Genomic DNA, 20,136 nt, shown 5'->3' with positions numbered 1-20,136 from the left:
CCCCTGCCTCCAGCCTTCCTCTCAGTTCTTTCCTCCGATACTCCCTGTCCAAAACTGTAGCTATGTCAGGGAACTCTTTTCCGTCCGAGTGAGCGTGTGCTTCGGAGACTTCCGGAGCATATCCACTTTACCTTTTCTGTCCGTGGCCGGACCTTGAGTTTTTAGGATGCTAATATTCAAATCTGACCACTCGGAGGACTGAGGGCGGCTGTGGGGGCACAGGAATCTCCCTCCCTAAGGAAGAAGAAACTGTTGTTCTCCGCTGTGGCCAGGCCACAGAACCCACTGAATTAGCCTCCTGAAAGGACTTTCGGTGTTAACACCCTCACCAATTTAACTATCGCCAAAAAAGCTGGGAACTGATTGGAGATCTCTTACATATATGGCTTCTAATTATTTGAGCACCCGTCCTTAATCTCTGTGCTGCCTGGTCCACTGTGCAGGTCTTTTTCTGGCCAGAGAAACCTCACCTAAAACCTCCACTCCTAATTTTTCCTTCTCTGCAGACTCCCAACTCTCTCTCCCTCCTGTCTGATCCCCGGGGGCACCCCTCTCTCCGGACTTTCCTCTGGTCCCTCTGTGGACCTCTTTTGTGCTTGGGTCTCTTCCCTCTGAAAGCCTCCTCCCCTCCCTTTGCAAAAACCTGTTTCTTATTCACCACTACCATCTCTTTCTCCTCCCCTGCTGGCCAGGGGCCCCTCCCTTCACTGTGTTCTTAAACCCCTCCTCCGTCAGGCCATTCTCAGCCTGGCATTGGCTCTTACACTGGTTTTCAGGATGTCCAACCCCAATTTTCTTGCAGGAAGTTCTGGCCTTGTCCTGCCTTTGGCTCCAGCATTTCCTGCAGGATCTGGGTGCCGGGCTGCCCACGAGCCCCCTTCCTCTTATTCCCAATCCCCCAAACCCCTATCCAGAACCTGTGAACACAGCATTTAAAGTTTTTAACAGTCCCAACTAGTAGAAACAGGCCAAGGCTGTTCGCCAGGCCCGCATGCAGCAGAAGGTAACGCTCTAAACCCCAACTCTTGTGGCAACCCTGAGACCAGCAGAGCCACCAGCAGCTTGCTTTAAGTGTGGCAAGCAGGACCACTGGTCCCAGCAGGGCCCCTGCCGGCTGCTGCCCACTGAGCCCTGTCCTGACTGCAAGCAGCCCAGTCACTGGTGGAGTGGTTGCCCCTTTGGGCAACAGGTTTTTCCTCAGCGCCTCTACGTGGAGGACAAGCCGCCCGAATGGGAAGGCCAATCCAGCCAGGAGGGTGTATTGCTCGAACTCCTAGGACACGGCCTGGACTTGGAGAACCCAGGGTATGCTGCAACAAGTGGGTAAGTCCATCTCATTTCTTGTGGACATGGGGGCTACCTTCTCTGTTTTGCCATCTAGTTTGCCACTCTGGACCTCTAGTTCCCTCACAGGTCTTGGTTATGGGAATGGATGGGACCCTCTTCCTTTCCCCTTTTTATACCACTCCTGACCTGCAGTTTTGCCTCAAGCTTGCCTTCTTACAGGACCACTGGCAGTCAGAACCACTGGACTCCATCCATCTCCAGCTCACCAAAAGGCTGGACCCTACAAATCCCCCTATTACTCCTCTCTTTTTTTAAAAATTCTTACAGGACCGCATCTGCAGTTTCTCAACTCAAGGCCACACAGATGTTCCTCCTGACACCCCTCAAAGCCACCACTTTCTGATCTCCCCCTCCCCACGATGCCCCTATTCAGCAGGAAGTAGCCAGACAAATAAACGGCGCCCCTTTTCTATTTAACACAAAAGGTCAGAATGTAAGGCCGGTGGATAATGGGGGATGGTCACTTTGGGAACTCAGACCCGCGAACTTTGGCTAGAACCGCCCACAACCAAGCGCGCCAAAAGAGGCTTCACAGGAACCGTTTGGAAAAAAGCAACCGTCTACCAGCCAGTGGGATTTCACCACATCATGTTAGCTCGACTTCCCTAGAGGGACCCCTTTAAATATCTCCCACGCGGTTTAATCCGTGCAACTTCCCTGACCTCCATCTTACCTCGGGGCCAGGGAACCTTGCCGGGCGGGATGCGTGCTCTGTACTGAGTAAAGCCTTTTTGTTATTCCACACTTTGTGGCTTCGAGCCCTCTTCCTTCCTTCTCGGCAGGGAAAAATACCTTTCTATTTTTTTTTTTTTTTTTGTGGAATAGCAAACGGCTCTATTGAGTACAGAGCACGCATCCCGCCTGGCAAGGTTCCCTGGCCCTGAGGTAAGATGGAAGCCAGGGAAGTTGCACGGATTAAACCGTGTGGGAGATATTTAAAGGGGTCCCTCTAGGGAAGTCGAGCTAACATGACGTGGTGAAATCCCACTGGCTGGTAGACGGTCACTTTTTCCCAAACGGTTCCTGTGAAGCCTCTTTTGACATGCTTGGTTGTGGGCGGTCCTAGCCAAAGTTCATGGGTCTGAGTTGCCCATGTGATCATTCCCCATTATCCACTGACCTTACAATTACCACTTTCCTTTCTGTACTTGCCTTTGGAGTCATTCCCTAGCTCCTGTGAACTGCTTATCTTTACTTTCTTCTTGGCTAGGAACACTGATTGAATAGAGCAGAGATTTTTCAACTGATGTGCTGCAAGAATTTTTAAAACATGCAGTACCTCACTATGTAGTCAGCGCTGATCTCTTTTCCCTTAGATTTTCAAATTAAAAAAATGACAACAGCCAACAAAACTAGAGCCATCTTGTGTGAATGAATCAAAATTATATGTATTTTTTTGTCAAATCAACAAAAAATACTTTTTTTTAATGTGCTACAGAATTTTAGTAGTTACGTGATCCATGCGATGAAAATAATTGAAAATCGTTGCTATCGAGTAATGCCTAATTATATTAATATTACCACTAGATGGCAGAATGGAATGTCAGGTCTGTAGTCTTGACAGAAGTGTGTATGTATGTGTCTGTTTTAGAGAACTCGATCTCCATCTTGTGGTGACACATAATTATATCAATTACTCTTGCATTTCCTAACAAGTCCTGATTACCTTATTAGGGCAGTGCCAAATGCTGCTTAGTTATTAGTAAGTAAATACAGTAACAATATTAAGATTTGTGTATAGTTAAAGATAAGACTCCTTTTTTTTTTGTCCTTTCATGTAAGAGTTTGAAATGCTTTTTTGATGAACTCTGGGGATGTAAACACAAGAAAATTGTAAGATATGTCTGTTTAAATGTCTGGCTAACTTAAGCTGTGTAGCTAAATCACAAAGCAAGTTAGTGAATGGGTCCTGCTTGAAACATGAGAACATATTAATACTTTTAAATGTTACTCTTATAAAATATTTTCCCACAGCCTGACCAGTGAATAGAGCATCGACCTGGGATGCTGAGGTCCCAGGGTCAAAACCCTGAGTCATCAGCCTGAGTGCAGGTGCGCCAGCTTGAGCGCAGGATCATCCACACATGATACCAGGGTCGCTGGCTCTAGCCCAAAGATGGCTGGCTTGGCGTGAGCCCCCATTCAAGGCATGTTTGAGAAGCAATCAATGAACAACCAAAGTGATACAACTATGATTTGATGCTTCTCATCTCTCTCCCTTCTTGTCTTTCTCTCAAAAAAAGAAAGAAAATATTTTTTCCACAATTAGATAAGGTGAAATAAAAACTAAAGTGAACATTTTATTCATAATATGCTTAGAAATTTTATATTACTTTAGGGTTATTATTGTCAACTCAAGGTATTATAGTACTATTCAGAAATAATGCTATTCTAGTCTTTTTTTAAAAAGCCTGAAGGAAATAAAGCACATGGTTAATTAATGGGAAGAACTTTGGGCTCTATATGCTTTACAGTGAGTCTGTTTTTAAATAAGCCAGTTAAGACATGATTTAACAGAATGGTTTCTACCAATATATTATACATATTTGCTCAGTAAAAAAACAATCAGAATATTCTGCTGTTTTGATTTTTTTTCAGACAATATTACAAATCTACAAAATTGAATACCTTTCTCAGGTCTTTAAGATACATTAGATTTCCATTACAACATGAACATAATTGTGGTACTGTGATGTTTAATGTTAAACTCTTCTGGTTTCCAACTGAATGCCCTTGAGTATAATTTAAGGTAAGACACATTTAGAGGCTTTGAAAAGGGAGAGATCTGAGACCCCAAAATTTAGTATGTAGAATTTTGTATATTTATGGGTTCTTTTGGGGAGATAATCCTTAGCTTTTATCAGATTCCTACTAGGATTTATTATTCCAGATTCATCTCATTTGGTAGAACCATGATTTGAATGGTAGCTCCCCTCACTAAGTTACAGTCCTTCATCTACAAATGCACTTACCTCATAGTGTTTTAAAGATTATCCGAAAAGCATTTAACACAATGTCCGACATGCAATAAACACTCAATAAACACTTGCTATTATTAGGACTAAGCACTGGACAAGTTATCTTCAGGTATGCAAAGATTTTCTTCAGTAGGTTATGGGTATCGGTTTAAATCTTCATGTGAAACAAATCTACATAAAATATTTTAGTAAAGAAAAGTAAGATTCCTCGTCATTGTTTAGTTGTCCTAGGATAATAGTTAAAGCTTTTTGCCCTTGCAGCCCACTGAAGTCCACGTTAGAAATAGTAGAGTGCCTAGATGCGATTTCTGTTGACTGAACAACGGACAAGTATGAACTCCCATGAAGCAGTTACCGGGTCATGAATCTGAACTATCGTAATCTCACTTTGAGTTTTTTTGCCTCCTGTTTACTTGGTTAACCATTTTGCTGGTCATGTTTTCCCAGGATCGCTACAATGGACTACTTCTGCCTCATCATAAATATCCAGGCCCTGGACAGGATACAAGAAGCTGCCTTTCCACTACCTGTGGCCTCTGCCAGACGCCGAGGCACTCCGGTGACCTCCTCATCGCCATGTGCTTCCTTTTGCATAAAACAGTGGTAGTCTAAGGACCAAGGAAGGCAATAAGATATCTCAGGAGTTTGTCAGAAAGACACTTTGAAAACTCCTTCGGGTAGTCCAGGCACTGTGGTGTCATGCAGCGGCCCTCGAATTTCAGGGGCCAGGAGTACTTCAGGTCTTTCAGAGGGTGTGACCTAGGCATGGAACATTCTAAAGCAATTTCCAGATTATCAACTGCCATAAATATTTTTCCCTAAAATTGATTTATCTCATAATATGCTCAAGTTCCTAAAAGTCTTTTTCCCCACTTTATTAAAGAAAGGCATTGCCCTTATCCATCCCAAATATCACTCTTAGAAATGAAAGCCACACAAAGGTGAAACCTTCTTTGATGATTCTTTGAGCTCTCAAAAACATAGTATAAGACTTGTTGAATTCCTCTTCTTTGTAAATATTTCTGTTAAGGGTAATTAAGGCATTGAGTGAGTATTTTTGGTTAGTATTCAGTATGTTATTCAATAACAATGTTACAATGTTTTTTCTTTTTTAATAATTTTATTTTTTTAATGGGGCGACATGAGAAAATCAGGATACATATATTCAAAGATAACAAGTCCAGGTTATCTTGTCATTCAATTATGTTGCATACCCATCACCCAAAGTCAGATTGTCCTCTGTCACCTTCTATCTAGTTTTCTTTGTGCCCCTCCCCCTCCCCCTTTCCCTCTCCCTTCCCTCCCCCCCCCCCCGTAACCACCACACTCTTATCAATGTCTCTTAGTTTCACTTTTATGTCCCACCTACGTATGGAATAATGCAGTTCCTGGTTTTTTCTGATTTACATATTTCACTTCGTATCATGTTATCAAGATCCCACCATTTTGCTGTAAATGATCCGATGTCATCATTTCTTATGGCTGAGTAGTATTCCATACTGCAGGGGTCCCCAAACTACGGCCCGTGGGCCGCATGCGGCCCCCTGAGGCCATTTATCCGGCCCCCACCGCACTTCCGAAAGGGGCACCTCTTTCATTGGTGGTCAGTGAGAGGAGCATAGTTCCCATTGAAATACTGGTCAGTTTGTTGATTTAAATTTACTTGTTCTTTATTTTAAATATTGCATTTGTTCCCGTTTTGTTTTTTTACTTTAAAATAAAATATGTGCAGTGTGCACAGGGATTTGTTCATAGTTTTTTTATAGTCCGGCCCTCCAGTGGTCTGAGGGACAGTGAACTGGCCCCCTGTGTAAAAAGTTTGGGGACCCCTGCCATAGTGTATATATGCCACATCTTCTTTATCCAGTCATCTATTGACCAGCTTTTTGGTTGTTTCCATGTCCTGGCTACTGTGAACAATGCTGCAATAAACATGGGGCTGCATGTGTCTTTACGTATCAATGTTTCTGAGTTTTTGGGGTATATACCCAGTAGAGGGATTGCTGGGTCATAAGGTAGTTCTATTTTCAGTTTCTTGAGGAACCACCATACTTTCTTCCATAATGGTTGTACTACTTTACATTCCCACCAACAGTGTATGAGGGTTCCTTTTTCTCCATAGCCTCTCCAACATTTGCTATTACCTGTCTTGTTAATAATAGCTAATTGGGGTGACGTCACGGAAATGGCGCCGTGAGCAGCGCGTCCGACAGCTCTCCCCTAAATCACAACAAATTTATCAACTAGAAACAGAAAAATTTATCCTCGGAGCATTCCGGAGTTCCACACAAACTGATAGCGAAAGGACTGTTATCACTTGAATCTGAGAGACGAGGGTGTGGAGGAATCTACCGCAGCGACGCTCATTCAAGCCGCGAGGGAGTGCGCCTGCGGTGAGTCAGCCCATATACTTGGGAACCGCGAGCCGCCGCCGCGAGCGGCCGTCACGAGCTGCCACCGCGAGCAGCTGCGCGCCCGCCCGGTCCGGTTGAGCACCGCTGACGTTCCCAGCGGCCCGCACACTGCGAGTGGGGGTCGCCGGCCACCGGTGCCCGGAGCGCCCCATTCGCGCGCGTGCCTTGGGCATTCCACGCGCCCAGGGCGCCCTGCTGGCCCGCACACCCAGGGGGCTCCATTATCCTGCGCCTGGTGCGGTCCAGCCGCCAGCGGCGGGGCGAGCGGGAGAGGCTTGGGAGATTCTCTCCGTGGGCGGGGCACCTCACCCAGCCATTCAAGCTAACAATCAAGCGTTGGGGGAGGGGCGCGTGCAGGCAGCCTAAAATACCTTCGGAAGCACAGCTGCGTCCCAATCACTGAAATTAGCTTAACCCATGAAATCTGCGCACCCTCAGTTCTATTTGATAAGATCTCTCTCAGTTCAGCGATCCAAGACAAGAGGCGTGATATTTTTTAGTGCCTCTCGCTAAAGGGGCGGGGGCAACTTCTGATTGATAGAGCCTCCATATTCAGGGATAAACGCTAACAAGAAGGACTTGGCAGATATTAAGGTCTATACTACACTAGTCGTAAGCAGAGACTAGTGTCTCTTCTTCCCTGCAAAAACAGGCTACAAAGTGTGGAAAGCCTGGGTTGAGAGGTCCAACTAAATGATAGGCGCTGAACAGTCACCTTGACAACAATTGACTCCCACCCCCGCCTGATTACTCTGGAGGCCCTGACTCTCAGAGCCTTTCCCAAAGCCTTGCACTGAGTGGGGATAGAGTGGGGATTTCCCAGCTCTTTGAGCCTCTTACTCCCCAGGCAGAAGCAGTTGCAGCCTTATAGCTGGATCACCAGGCTGCTAATTCAGAAAGGGGGGACTAGGAGAGAGAATCCAGGAAAGCAAACTCTCTCATCGTTGGACCCTGCAAACGCCAACAAGCCTTTACTTCCAGCAAGACTAAAGCCAATTATATGACATTGCCATAGAATCCCATCAACTGCAAATCCCTACCTAAGAGTGACACAGGGGCAGAGCCTGGGGTACAGAGTCACCGACCAGGAAGAGGGAGAGAAAAGAAAAAGGAAGAAGTTAACCTCTCAAAATCAAGAAAAACCTACAGACTTTACAACTTGATCCACTAATTTTTTTTTTGTTGTTGTTGTTGTTTGTTTCTTCTATCTTTTTGCCTTTATATCCTCCACCTCGGTCCTTCTATTCTCTGCCCATCTCATACTTCCCCTTTCTTGAACTACACTACCCATGAGTGTTGCATTTTATTTTTCTTCTTCATCCTCACCCTCCTTTAAGGTTATACTCCAAAACACTTAACTCTCACTCTCTCCTCTTTTGTTTTTTTTTTGTCTTGCTTTATTTTGTTTTTTTCTCTTCCTATTTTATTTCTTCCTTCGTTGTTCTCTTTTTCTTATTTTTTCCTTTCTATTCGTTTTTTCTTTTCTCATTTTACTTTCATCCCATATAATCCTCAATCACGAACAAATAAGTTAATTTGGGACTCAAGGCTTTTTTTTGGCTTTATTTCTCTTTTTTGCTTTTGTTTTTATTTTTTTTTCCTTTTCTTGTTTGTTTATTTTTGTGGCATTTTGGGTCCTCCCAACCCAAGGTCTCCATTGTATTTAGTCTTCGCTCCACTTAATACAACAGATTTTTACTTATTATTTTTATTTTTTCTTCTTTATTATTCTTTTTTGGTCCTTTTTTCTGGTTCCCTCTTATCCCTCTCATTATATCTCTTAGTTGACTATCACTAACAAGCAAATCATCTTATGCTTGTCTAAGATTTTCTTCCTTTTTTTTTTTTTTTTTTTTTTGCATTTAGTAGGCCCCTACTTCCTTTTTTTTGCCCCTTGAACTCTTCACCCCAAATCAGGCCCTCCATTATAGGCACGATATTTGCCTGAGGAGGGGAGAGGAGGGAAAGAGAAGAGAGAAAAAAAGGGGGAAATAATAAATTATTACTGGGTTTTTTTTGTAAGGTGTTTTACCTTTTTTTTTTTTTTTTTTTACTCTTTATTAATTCTAATTAGTGCTATCAATAAGACCACCCTCAGATGCCGATAAGAAAGAGGAAATCGAATATTATGGATACAAAAGAAAGAGAGGTAACACAAATAGATGTGGAAAAATCTATGGAGAAAAGACTTAACATATTGGAAACCTTGGAGCTAAATGACAGAGAATTTAAAATAGAAATCTTAAAAATACTCAGAGAGATACAAGAAAACACAGAAAGGAAATATAGGGAGATCAGAAAACAACTCAATGAACACAAAGAATATATTACCAAGGAAATTGAAACTATAAAAACAAATCAAACAGAAATGAAAAACTCAATTCACGAGCTGAAAAACGAGGTAACAAGCTTAGCTAACAGAACAGCCCAGATTGAAGATAGGATTAGTGAAATAGAAGACAAACAACTTGAGGCACAACAGAGAGAAGAAGAAAGAGACTCAAAAATAATAAAAAACGAGAAAGCCCTACAGGAATTGTCTGACTCCATCAGAAAGAATAACATAAGAATAATAGGTATATCAGAGGGAGAAGAGAAAGAAAATGGAATGGAGAATATACTCAAACAAATAATAGATGAGAACTTCCCAAGCCTGTGGAAAGAACTAAAGCCTCAAATTCAAGAAGCAAACAGAACACCGAGTTTTCTTAACCCCAACAAACCCACTCCAAGGCACATCATAATAAAGATGACACAAACCAATGACAAAGAAAAAATTCTCAAGGCAGCCAGGGAAAAGAAGAGTACAACATATAAAGGAAGGCCTATTAGATTATCATCAGATTTCTCAGCAGAAACTCTACAAGCTAGAAGAGAGTGGACCCCAATATTTAAAGCCCTGAAAGAGAGGAACTTTCAGCCAAGAATACTATACCCATCAAAGCTATCCTTCAAGTATGAAGGAGATATAAAAACATTCACAAATACAGAAAAGATGAGAGAATTTATCAACAGAAAGCCCCCACTCCAGGAAATACTAAAGGGGGTTTTCCAACCAGATTCAAAGAACAAAAGAAAACAACACCACAAGTAACAGCTCCACCAAGAACACAATAAAACCAAACTTAAACTGTGATAACAAAGGAAAAAAAGGGGGGAGAGGATGGAGATTAACAGTAGCAAAGGATGATGAAGTGCAGAAATACTTATAAGATAGGGTACTACAATGAATATGGTAGGTACCCTTTTCATTACTTAATGGTAACCACCCTTAAAAAAACCACCACAAAAACACTTGACTTAAAAAAGGTAGCAACAGAGGAAAGAAGTATGGAACACAAACAAACAAAAACAAATGATAGAAAAACAAAAGAGAAGACTCAAACTAGATACAAAACTAACAGAAAGCAATTTATAAAATGGCAGTAGGGAACCCACAAGTGTCAATAATTACACTAAATTTAAATGGATTAAACTTACCAATAAAAAGACACAGAGTAGCAGAATGGATTAAAAAAGAAAATCCAACTATATGCTGCCTACAAGAAACACATCTAAGCAACAAGGATATAAACAAATTCAAAGTGAAAGTCTGGAAAACAATACTCCAAGCAAACAACACCCAAAAAAAAGCAGGCGTAGCAATACTCATATCTAATAATGCTGACTACAAGACAGAAAAAGTACTCAGAGACAAAAATGGTCATTTCATAATGATTAAGGGGAAATTGAATCAAGAAGACATAACAATCCTTAATATATATGCACCAAACCAAGGAGCACCAAAATATATAAGACAGCTACTTATTGACCTTAAAACAAAAACTAACAAAAATACAATCATACTTGGAGACCTCAATACACCGCTGACGGCTCTAGATCGGTCATCCAAACAGAGAATCAATAAAGATATAGTGGCCTTAAACGAAATACTAGAACACCTGGATATGATAGACATCTACAGGACACTTCATCCCAAAGTGACAGAGTATACATTTTTCTCTAGTGTACATGGAACATTCTCAAGAATTGACCATATGTTGGGCCACAAAGACAATATCAGCAAATTTAGAAAAATTGAAATTGTACCAAGCATATTTTCTGATCATAAAGCCTTGAAACTAGAATTCAACTGCAAAAAAGAGGGGGAAAAACCCACAAAAATGTGGAAACTAAACAACATACTTCTAAAAAAATGAATGGGTCAAAGAAGAAATAAGCGCAGAAATCAAAAGATATATACAGACAAATGAAAATGAAAATACGACATATCAGAATCTCTGGGATGCAGCAAAAGCACTAATAAGAGGAAAGTTCATATCACTTCAGGCCTATATGAACAAACAAGAGAGAGCCGAAGTAAACCACTTAACTTCACACCTTAAGGAACTAGAAAAAGAAGAACAAAGACAACCCAAAACCAGCCGAAGAAAGGAGATAATAAAAATCAGAGCAGAAATAAATGAAATAGAGAACAGAAAAACTATAGAAAAAATCAATAAAACAAGGAGCTGGTTCTTTGAAAAGATCAACAAAATTGACAAACCCTTGGCAAGACTTACCAAGGAAAAAAGACACAGGACTCAAATAAATAAAATCTAAAATGAAAGAGGAGAGATCACCAAAGACATCATAGATATACAAAGAATTATTGTAGAATACTATGAAAAATTATATGCCACCAAATACAACAATCTAGAAGAAATGGATAAATTCCTAGAACAATACAACCTTCCTAGACTGAGTCATGAAGAAGCAGAAAGCCTAAACAGACCAATCAGCAGGGAGGAAATAGAAAAAACTATTAAAAACCTCCCCAAAAATAAAAGTCCAGGCCCAGACGGTTATACTAGTGAATTCTATCAAACATTCAAAGAAGACTTGGTTCCTATTCTACTCAAAGTCTTCCAAAAAATTGAAGAAGAAGCAATACTTCCAAACACATTTTATGAGGCCAACATAACCCTCATACCAAAACCTGGCAAGGATGGTACAAAGAAAGAAAACTACAGACCAATATCTCTAATGAATACAGATGCTAAAATACTAAACAAAATACTGGCAAACCGAATACAACAACATATTAAAAAAATAATACATCATGATCAAGTGGGATTCATCCCAGAATCTCAAGGATGGTTCAACATACGCAAAACGGTTAACGTAATACACCATATCAACAAAACAAAGAACAAAAACCACATGATCTTATCAATAAATGCAGAAAAGGCTTTTGATAAAATACAACACAATTTTATGTTTAAGACTCTCAACAAAATGGGTATAGAAGGAAAATATCTCAACATGATAAAGGCCATATATGATAAACAATAAGCCAACATCCTATTAAACGGCATAAAACTGAGGACTTTCTACCTTAAATCAGGAACAAGACAGGGTTGTCCACTCTCTCCACTCTTATTCAACGTGGTGCTAGAAGTTCTGGCCAGAGCAATCAGACAAGACAAAGAAATAAAAGGCATCCATATCGGAAAAGAAGAAGTAAAGGTATCACTTTTTGCTGATGATATGATCCTATACATCGAAAACCCGAAGGACTCCACAAAAAGATTATTAAAAACAATAAACCAATACAGTAAGGTTGCAGGATACAAAATTAACATACAAAAGTCCATAGCCTTTCTATATGCCAACAATGAAATATTAGAAAACGAACTCAAAAAAATAATCCCCTTCACGATTGCAACAAAAAAAATAAAATACCTAGGAATTAACATAACAAAGAACGTTAAGGACCTATATAATGAAAATTACAAAGCATTGTTAAGGGAAATCGAAAAAGATACAATGAGATGGAAAAATATTCCTTGTTCTTGGATAGGAATAATAAATATAATCAAAATGGCCATATTACCCAAAGCAATATACAAATTTAATGCAATTCCCATCAAAATCCCTATGAGATTTTTTAATGAAATGGAACAAAAAATCATCAGATTTATATGGAACTATAAAAAACCCCGAATAGCCAAAACAATCCTAAGGAAAAAGAATGAAGCTGGGGGCATTACAATACCTGACTTTAAACTATATTATAGGGCCACGATAATCAAAACAGCATGGTATTGGCAGAAAAATAGACACTCAGACCAATGGAACAGAATAGAAAGCCCAGAAATAAAACCACATATATATGGTCAAATAATCTTTGATAAAGGGGCCAACAACACACAATGGAGAAAAGAAAGCCTCTTCAATAAATGGTGTTGGGAAAACTGGAAAGCCACATGCAAAAGAATGAAACTCGACTACAGCCTGTCCCCGTGTACTAAAATTAATTCAAAATGGATCAAAGACCTAAATATAAGACCTGAAACAATAAAGTACATAGAAGAAGACATAGGTACTAAAATCATGGACCTGGGTTTTAAAGAACATTTTATGAACTTGACTCCAATGGCAAGAGAAGTGAAGGCAAAGATAAATGAATGGGACTACATCAGAATTAAAAGTTTTTGCTCAGCAAGAGAAACTGATATCAAAATAAACAGACAGCCAACTATATGGGAACTGTTATTTTCAAAGGACAGCTCAGATAAGGGCCTAATATCCAAAATTTACAAAGAACTCATAAAACTCAACAACAAACAAACAATCCAATAAAAAAATGGGAAGAGGACATGAACAGACACTTCTCCCAGGAAGAGATACAAATGGCCAACAGATATATGAAAAGATGCTCGTCTTCATTAGTTATTAGAGAAATGCAAATCAAAACTACAATGAGATACCACCTCACTCCTGTTAGATTAGCTATTATCAACAAGACGGGTAATAGCAAATGTTGGAGAGGCTGTGGAGAAAAAGGAACCCTCATTCACTGTTGGTGGGACTGTAAAGTAGTACAACCATTATGGAGGAAAGTATGGTGGTTCCTCAAAAAACTGCAAATAGAACTACCTTATGACCCAGCAATCCCTCTACTGGGTATATACCCCAAAAACTCAGAAACATTGATACGTGAAGACACATGTAGCCCCATGTTCATTGCAGCACTGTTCACAGTGGCCAAGACATGGAAACAACCAAAAAGCCCTTCAATAGAAGACTGGATAAAGAAGATGTGGCACATATACACTATGGAATACTACTCAGCCATAAGAAATGATGACATCAGATCATTTACAGCAAAATGGTGGGATCTTGATAACATTATAAGGAGTGAAATAAGTAAATCAGAAAAAAACAAGAACTACATGATTCCATACATTGGTGGAACATAAAAATGAGACAAGAGTGTGGTGGTTACCAAGGGTGGGGGGGGGGGGGGAGGGAGGACATGGGAGGGAGGGAGGGAGGGAGAGAGTTAGGGGGAGGGGGAGGGGCACAGAGAACTAGATAGAGGGTGGCGGAGGACAATCTGACTTTGGGCGAGGGGTTTGCAACATAATTTGATGACAAAATAACCTAAACATGTTTTCTTTGAATATATGTACCCTGATTTATTAATGTCATCCCATTACCATTAATAAAAATTTATTAAAAAAAATAATAGCTAATTGAACAGGTGTGAGGTGGTATCTCATTGCAGTTTTGATTTGCATTTCTTTAATAGCTAAAGAAGATGAGCATCTTTTCATATATCTGTTGGCCATTTGTATTTCTTCCTGGGAGAAGTGTCTGTTCATATCCTCTTCCCATTTTTTTATTGGATTGTTTGTTTGATTATTGTTGAGTTTTATGAGTTCTTTGTATATTTTGGATATTAGGCCCTTATCTGAGCTGTTGTTTGAAAATATCATTTCCATTTAGTTGGCTTTCTGTTTATTTTGTTATCAGTTTTTCTTGCTGAGCAAAAACTTCTTAGTCTGATGTAGTCCCATTCATTAATTTTTGCCTTCACTTCTCTTGCCTGTGGAGTCAAATTCATAAAATGCTCTTTAAAACGCAGGTCCATGAGTTTAGTACCTATGTCTTCTTCTATGTACTTCATTGTTTTAGGTCTTATGTTTAGATCTTTGATCCATTTTGAGTTAATTTTAGTACAGGGGACAAACTGTAGTCGAGTTTCCTTCTTTTGCATGTGGCTTTGCAGTTTTCCCAGCACCATTTATTGAAGAGGCTTTTTTTTCTCCATTGTGTGTTGTTGGCCCCTTTATCAAAAATTATTTGACTATATATATGTGGTTTCATTTCTGGACTTTCTATTCTGTTCCATTGGTCTGAGTGTCTACTTTTCTGCCAATACCATGCTGTTTTGATTGTCGTGGCCCTATAATATAGTTTGAAGTCAGGTATTGTAATGCCCCCAGCTTCATTCTTTTTCTTTAGGATTGCTTTGGCTATTCAGGGTTTTTTATAGTTCCATATAAATCTGATGATTTTTTGTTCTATTTCTTTAAAAAATGTCATTGGAATTTTGATGGGAATTGCATTAAATTTGTATATTGCTTTGGGTAATATGGCCATCTTGATTATATTTATTCTTCCTAACCAAGAACAAGGTATATTCTTCCATCTCATTATATCTTTTTCGATTTCTCTTAGCAATGGTTTATAGTTTTCATTATATAAGTCCTTTACATTCTTTGTTATGTTTATTCCTAAGTATTTTATTTTTTTTGTTGCAATTGTGAACGGGATTATTCTTTTGAGTTCGTTCTCAGTTGTTTCATTGTTGGCATATAGAAAGGCTATTGACTTCTGTATGTTAATTTTGTATCCTGCGACCTTACTGTATTGCTTATTGTTTCTAGTAGTCTTTTTGTGGATTCTTTGGGGTTTCGATGTATAGGATCATATCATCTGCAAAAAGTGATACCTTTACTTCTTCTTTTCCGATATGAATGCCTTTTATTTCTTTGTCTTGTCTGATTGCTCTGGCTAGAACCTCTAGTACCACCTTAAATAAGAGTGGAGAGAGTGGACAACCCTGTCTTGTTCCTGATTTAAGGGGGAAAACCTTCAGTTTAGTGCCATTTAATATGATGTTAGCTGATGGTTTATCATATATGGCTTTTATCATTTTGAGATTTTTTCCTTCTATACCCATTTTGTTGAGAGTCTTAAACATAAAATTGTGTTGTATTTTATTGAAAGCCTTTTCTGCATCTATTGATAAGATCATGTGGTTTTGTTTTTTTTTGTATTTTTTTTTTTTTGTATTTTTCTGTAGCTGGAAACGGGGAGAGACAGTCAGACAGACTCCCACATGCGCCCGACCGGGATCCACCCGGCACGTCCACCAGGGGCGATGCTCTGCCCACCAGGGGGTGATGCTCTGCCCCTCCGGGGCGTTGTTCTGCGGTGACCAGAGCCACTCTAGCGCCTGGGGCAGAGGCCAAGCAGCCATCCCCAGCGCCTGGGCCATCTTTGCTCCAATGGAGCCTCGCTGCGGGAGGGGAAGAGAGAGACAGAGAGGAAGGAGGGGGGGTGGAGAAGCAAATGGGCGCTTCTCCTATGTGTCCTGGCCGGGAATTAAACCCGGGTCCCCTGCATGCCAGGCCAATGCTCTACCGCTGAGCCAACTGGCCAGGGCCAAGATCATGTGGTTTTTGTTCTTTGTTTTGTTGATATGGTGTATTACGTTAACCGTTTTACGTATGTTGAACCATCCTTGAGATTCTGGGATGAATCCCACTTGATCGTGATGTATTATTTTTTTAATATGTTGTTGTATTCGATTTGCTAGTATTTTGTTTAGTATTTTAGCATCTGTATTCATTAGAGATATTGGTCTGTAGTTTTCTTTTTTTGTGCCATCCTTGCCTGGTTTTGGTATGAGGGTTATGTTGGCTTCATAAAATGTGTTTGGAAGTATTGCTTCTTCTTCAATTTTTTGGTAGACTTTGAGTAGAATAGGAACCAAGTCTTCTTTGAATGTTTGATAAAATTTGCTGGTATAGCCGTCAGGGCCTGGAGTTTTATTTTTGGGGAGGTTTTTAATGTTTTTTTCTATTTCTTCTCTACTAATAGGTCTGTTTAGGCTTTCTGCTTCTTCTTGACTCAGTCTAGGAAGGTTGTATTGTTCTAGGAATTTATCCATTTCTTCTAGGTTGTTGAATTTAGTGGCATAAAGTTTTTCATAGTATTCTACAATAATTCTTTGTATATCTACGGTGTCCATGGTGACTTCTCCTCCTTCATTTTGGATTTTGTTTATATGAGTTTTTTCTCTTTTTTCCTTGGTAAGTCTTGCCAAGGGTTTGTCAATTTTGTTGATCTTTTAAAAGAACCAGCTCCTTGTTCTAATAATTTTTTCTATAGTTTTTCTGTTCTCTATTTCATTTATTTCTGCTCTGATTTTTATTATCTCCTTTCTTCGGCTGGTTTTGGGTTGTCTTTGTTCTTCTTTTTCTAGTTCCTTAAGGTGTGAAGTTAAGTGGTTCACTTGGGCTCTCTCTTGTTTGTTCATATATGCCTGAAGTGATATGAACTTCCCTCTTATCACTGCTTTTGCTGCATCCCATAGATTCTGATATGTCGTATTGTCATTTTTATTAGTCTGTATATATCTTTTGATCTCTGCACTTATTTCTTCTTTGACCCATTCATTTTTTAAAAGTATGTTGTTTAGTTTCCACATTTTTGTGGGATTTTTTTCCTCTTTTTTGCAGTTGAATTCTAGTTTCAAAACTTTATGATCAGAAAATATGCTTGGTACTACTTTGATTTTTCTGAATTTGTTGATGTTGTTTTTGTGGCCCAACATATGGTCAGTTTTTGAGAATGATCCATGTACACTGGAGAAAAATGTATACTCAGTCACTTTGGGATGAAATGTCCTGTAGATGTCTGTCATATCCAGGTGCTCTAGTGTTTTGTTTAAGGCCACTATATCTTTGTTGATTCTCTGTTTGGATGACCGATCTAGAGCTGTCAGCGGTGTATTGTGGTCTCCAAGTATGATTGTATTTTGGCAGTTTTTGTTTTAAGGTCAATAAGTAGCTGTCTTATATATTTTGGTGCTCCTTGGTTTGGTGCATATATATTAAGAATTGTTATGTCTTCTTGATTCAGTGTTCCCTTAGCCATTATGAAATGACCATTTTTGTCTCTGAGTACTTTTGCTGTCTTGTAGTCAGCATTATCAGATATGAGTTGCCAATTTCATTATGATATGCCTTGGAGTAGGTTTTTTGGGGTTAAGAAAACTCAGAGTTCTGTTTGCTTCTTGAATTTGAGGCTTTAGTTCTTTCCACAGGCTTGGGAAGTTCTCATCTATTATTTGTTTGAGTATGTTCTCCATTCCATTTTCTCTCTCTTCTCCCTCTGATATACCTATTATTCTTATGTTATTCTTTCTGATGGAGTCAGATAATTCTTTTTTTTTTTAAATAAATAAATTTTTATTTTAATGGGGTGACATCAATAAATCAGGGTACATACATTCAAAGAAAACATTTCCAGGTTATCTTGTCATTTAGTTATGTTGCATACCCATCACCCGAAGAGAGATCGTCCTCTGCCACCCTCCATCCAGTTCTCTCTGTACCCCTCCCCCTCCCTCTCCCCCTCTCCCTCCTTCCCTCCCCCCACCCCCCATAGCCACCACACTCCTGTTCATGCCTCTTAGCCTCGCCTTTATGTCCCACCAATGTATGGAATCCTGCAGTTCCTGTTTTTTTCTGATTCGCTTATTTCACCCCGCACAATGCTACCAAGACTCCACCATTCTGCTATAAGTGATCCAATGTCACCATTTCTCCTAGCTGAATAATATACCATGGTGTATATGTACCCCATCTTCTTCATCTAGTCCTCTATTTTTTTTTACAGTGATTAAAAGCCTTTAAGCAAACTCTTGGCGAATACAGCAAGAATCCATAAATGAGTAGTGTCCTTAACATGTTCCCCAAGTCCAAGTTGACCACATCACCATGCCAAATCCCTGAAAAATGCAACCCAACCACAGTTCAGTCTGTTAGGAGCTGTCACAGGGAGCAGGAGTCCAGGAAAGTTCCCCACAGGAAAAGTCCGCATGGCACTGGAATTGTTGTCACCATTCTATACTTTGCAGCTCATGTCCAAGTCCAAATGACTGCTGCTTCTAGCTGGTAATGATTCAGGTAGACTGGGAAAAGCCATTTGCAGCATGCGTGGATATGGAGCTCCTGTTCTCCTCTGCCTGGAGAGTTGAGACCAGGTTGCTTTTCCCTGGAGCTCTTTGACTGTGGCCTGGTAAAGAGAACCTTGGGATACACTAAGCTTGGTGGCAAAGGTAAATTCATAATACAAATTGGCAAAAGGAGGAAAGAGAGCTCTAAATTAAGAGTAGGTCCCAGCCTGAAATGTGAGTGGGGCATTGAGGTAGGAGGGATAAAGAAACACTATATATTAAGCAAAGCACCAGAAAATAGGACTATCAACACCCACAACAGAGATCTTTGAGGGAAGAATAAAAAACCTGACTATTCAGGCAAGACATAGTTAAGTGGCCCTTGTGCGAATGAGATCAGTTTACCTGCTTCTTGGAAGAAATACCCTAGGCTCGTTCACAGTGTCGTAGATGGGGCCGATGGCCCTGGGCACCTTCAGCCTTCAGTGGCAAACCCCAGCTTTCTGGGCAAGGTTAGGTCATAGGTGGCTGGAGCAGGGCTGGAAGAGACTGAACCCTCCCTTAGAGGAGCAAGGGGGAAGCCCACCTTCCAGTGTCCCTGTTTCCTCACAGCAGAGGCGTGTAAGCCTGGCAGGCTTTAGCTCAATGACCTTCCTTTCCACTATTGAAGTAGGACCCAGATGGCATCCTATGAGACCCCTTTGGGGTGTTGGAGCCTTTAAGGGTGTATCCTAAAAGCTGGTAGTTCCCCCTGATCTCTATTGGGCTTTTTCTGCCTCTAGGTATCTTAAGAGCCATTCTCAGAAGATCTTGCTGAGGGGTTTGAGGATCCCCATCCGCCTATATAAATCTTTTCCATATATCTGGAGGTATTTGGAAAAAAGACAGAAGAGTGTTATTAGCTAGATCTAATAAAGAAGGTAGTAGTTTGCAGGCGAAAAAGATTTGGTGTCTCCTGTTCATCAGCATTCAAAAGAAATGTAATTTTTTTTTTTTAAATTAAAAAGCATGATATGGTAGACCCGTCGGAGTCATTGGCCTGGTGTGCAGGATTCCCGGGTTCGATTCCCGGCCAGAGCACACAGGAGAAGCGCCCATCTACCTCTCCACTCCCTCCCCTCTCCTTCCTCCCGGCCCCCCTCCTCCCGCCTGCAGTCAAGGCTCCATCGGAGCAAATCCACCCTGGGCACTAAGGATGGCCCCATGGCCCCTGCCCCCGTCGCTAGAATGGTTCCAGTCATAACAGAGCAACATCCCAGATGGGCAGAGTATTCCTCCTGGTAGGCATGCCAGGTGGATCCCAGTCAGGCGCATGCAGGAGTCTGTCTGACTGCCACCCCATCCCCATCCTCAGAAATATACAAAAAATAAATAAATA

Source organism: Saccopteryx bilineata, chromosome 1 (genome assembly GCF_036850765.1).
Source record: "Saccopteryx bilineata isolate mSacBil1 chromosome 1, mSacBil1_pri_phased_curated, whole genome shotgun sequence".
NCBI lineage: Eukaryota > Metazoa > Chordata > Mammalia > Chiroptera > Emballonuridae > Saccopteryx > Saccopteryx bilineata.
Note: the sequence above shows the minus strand (reverse complement) of the source record.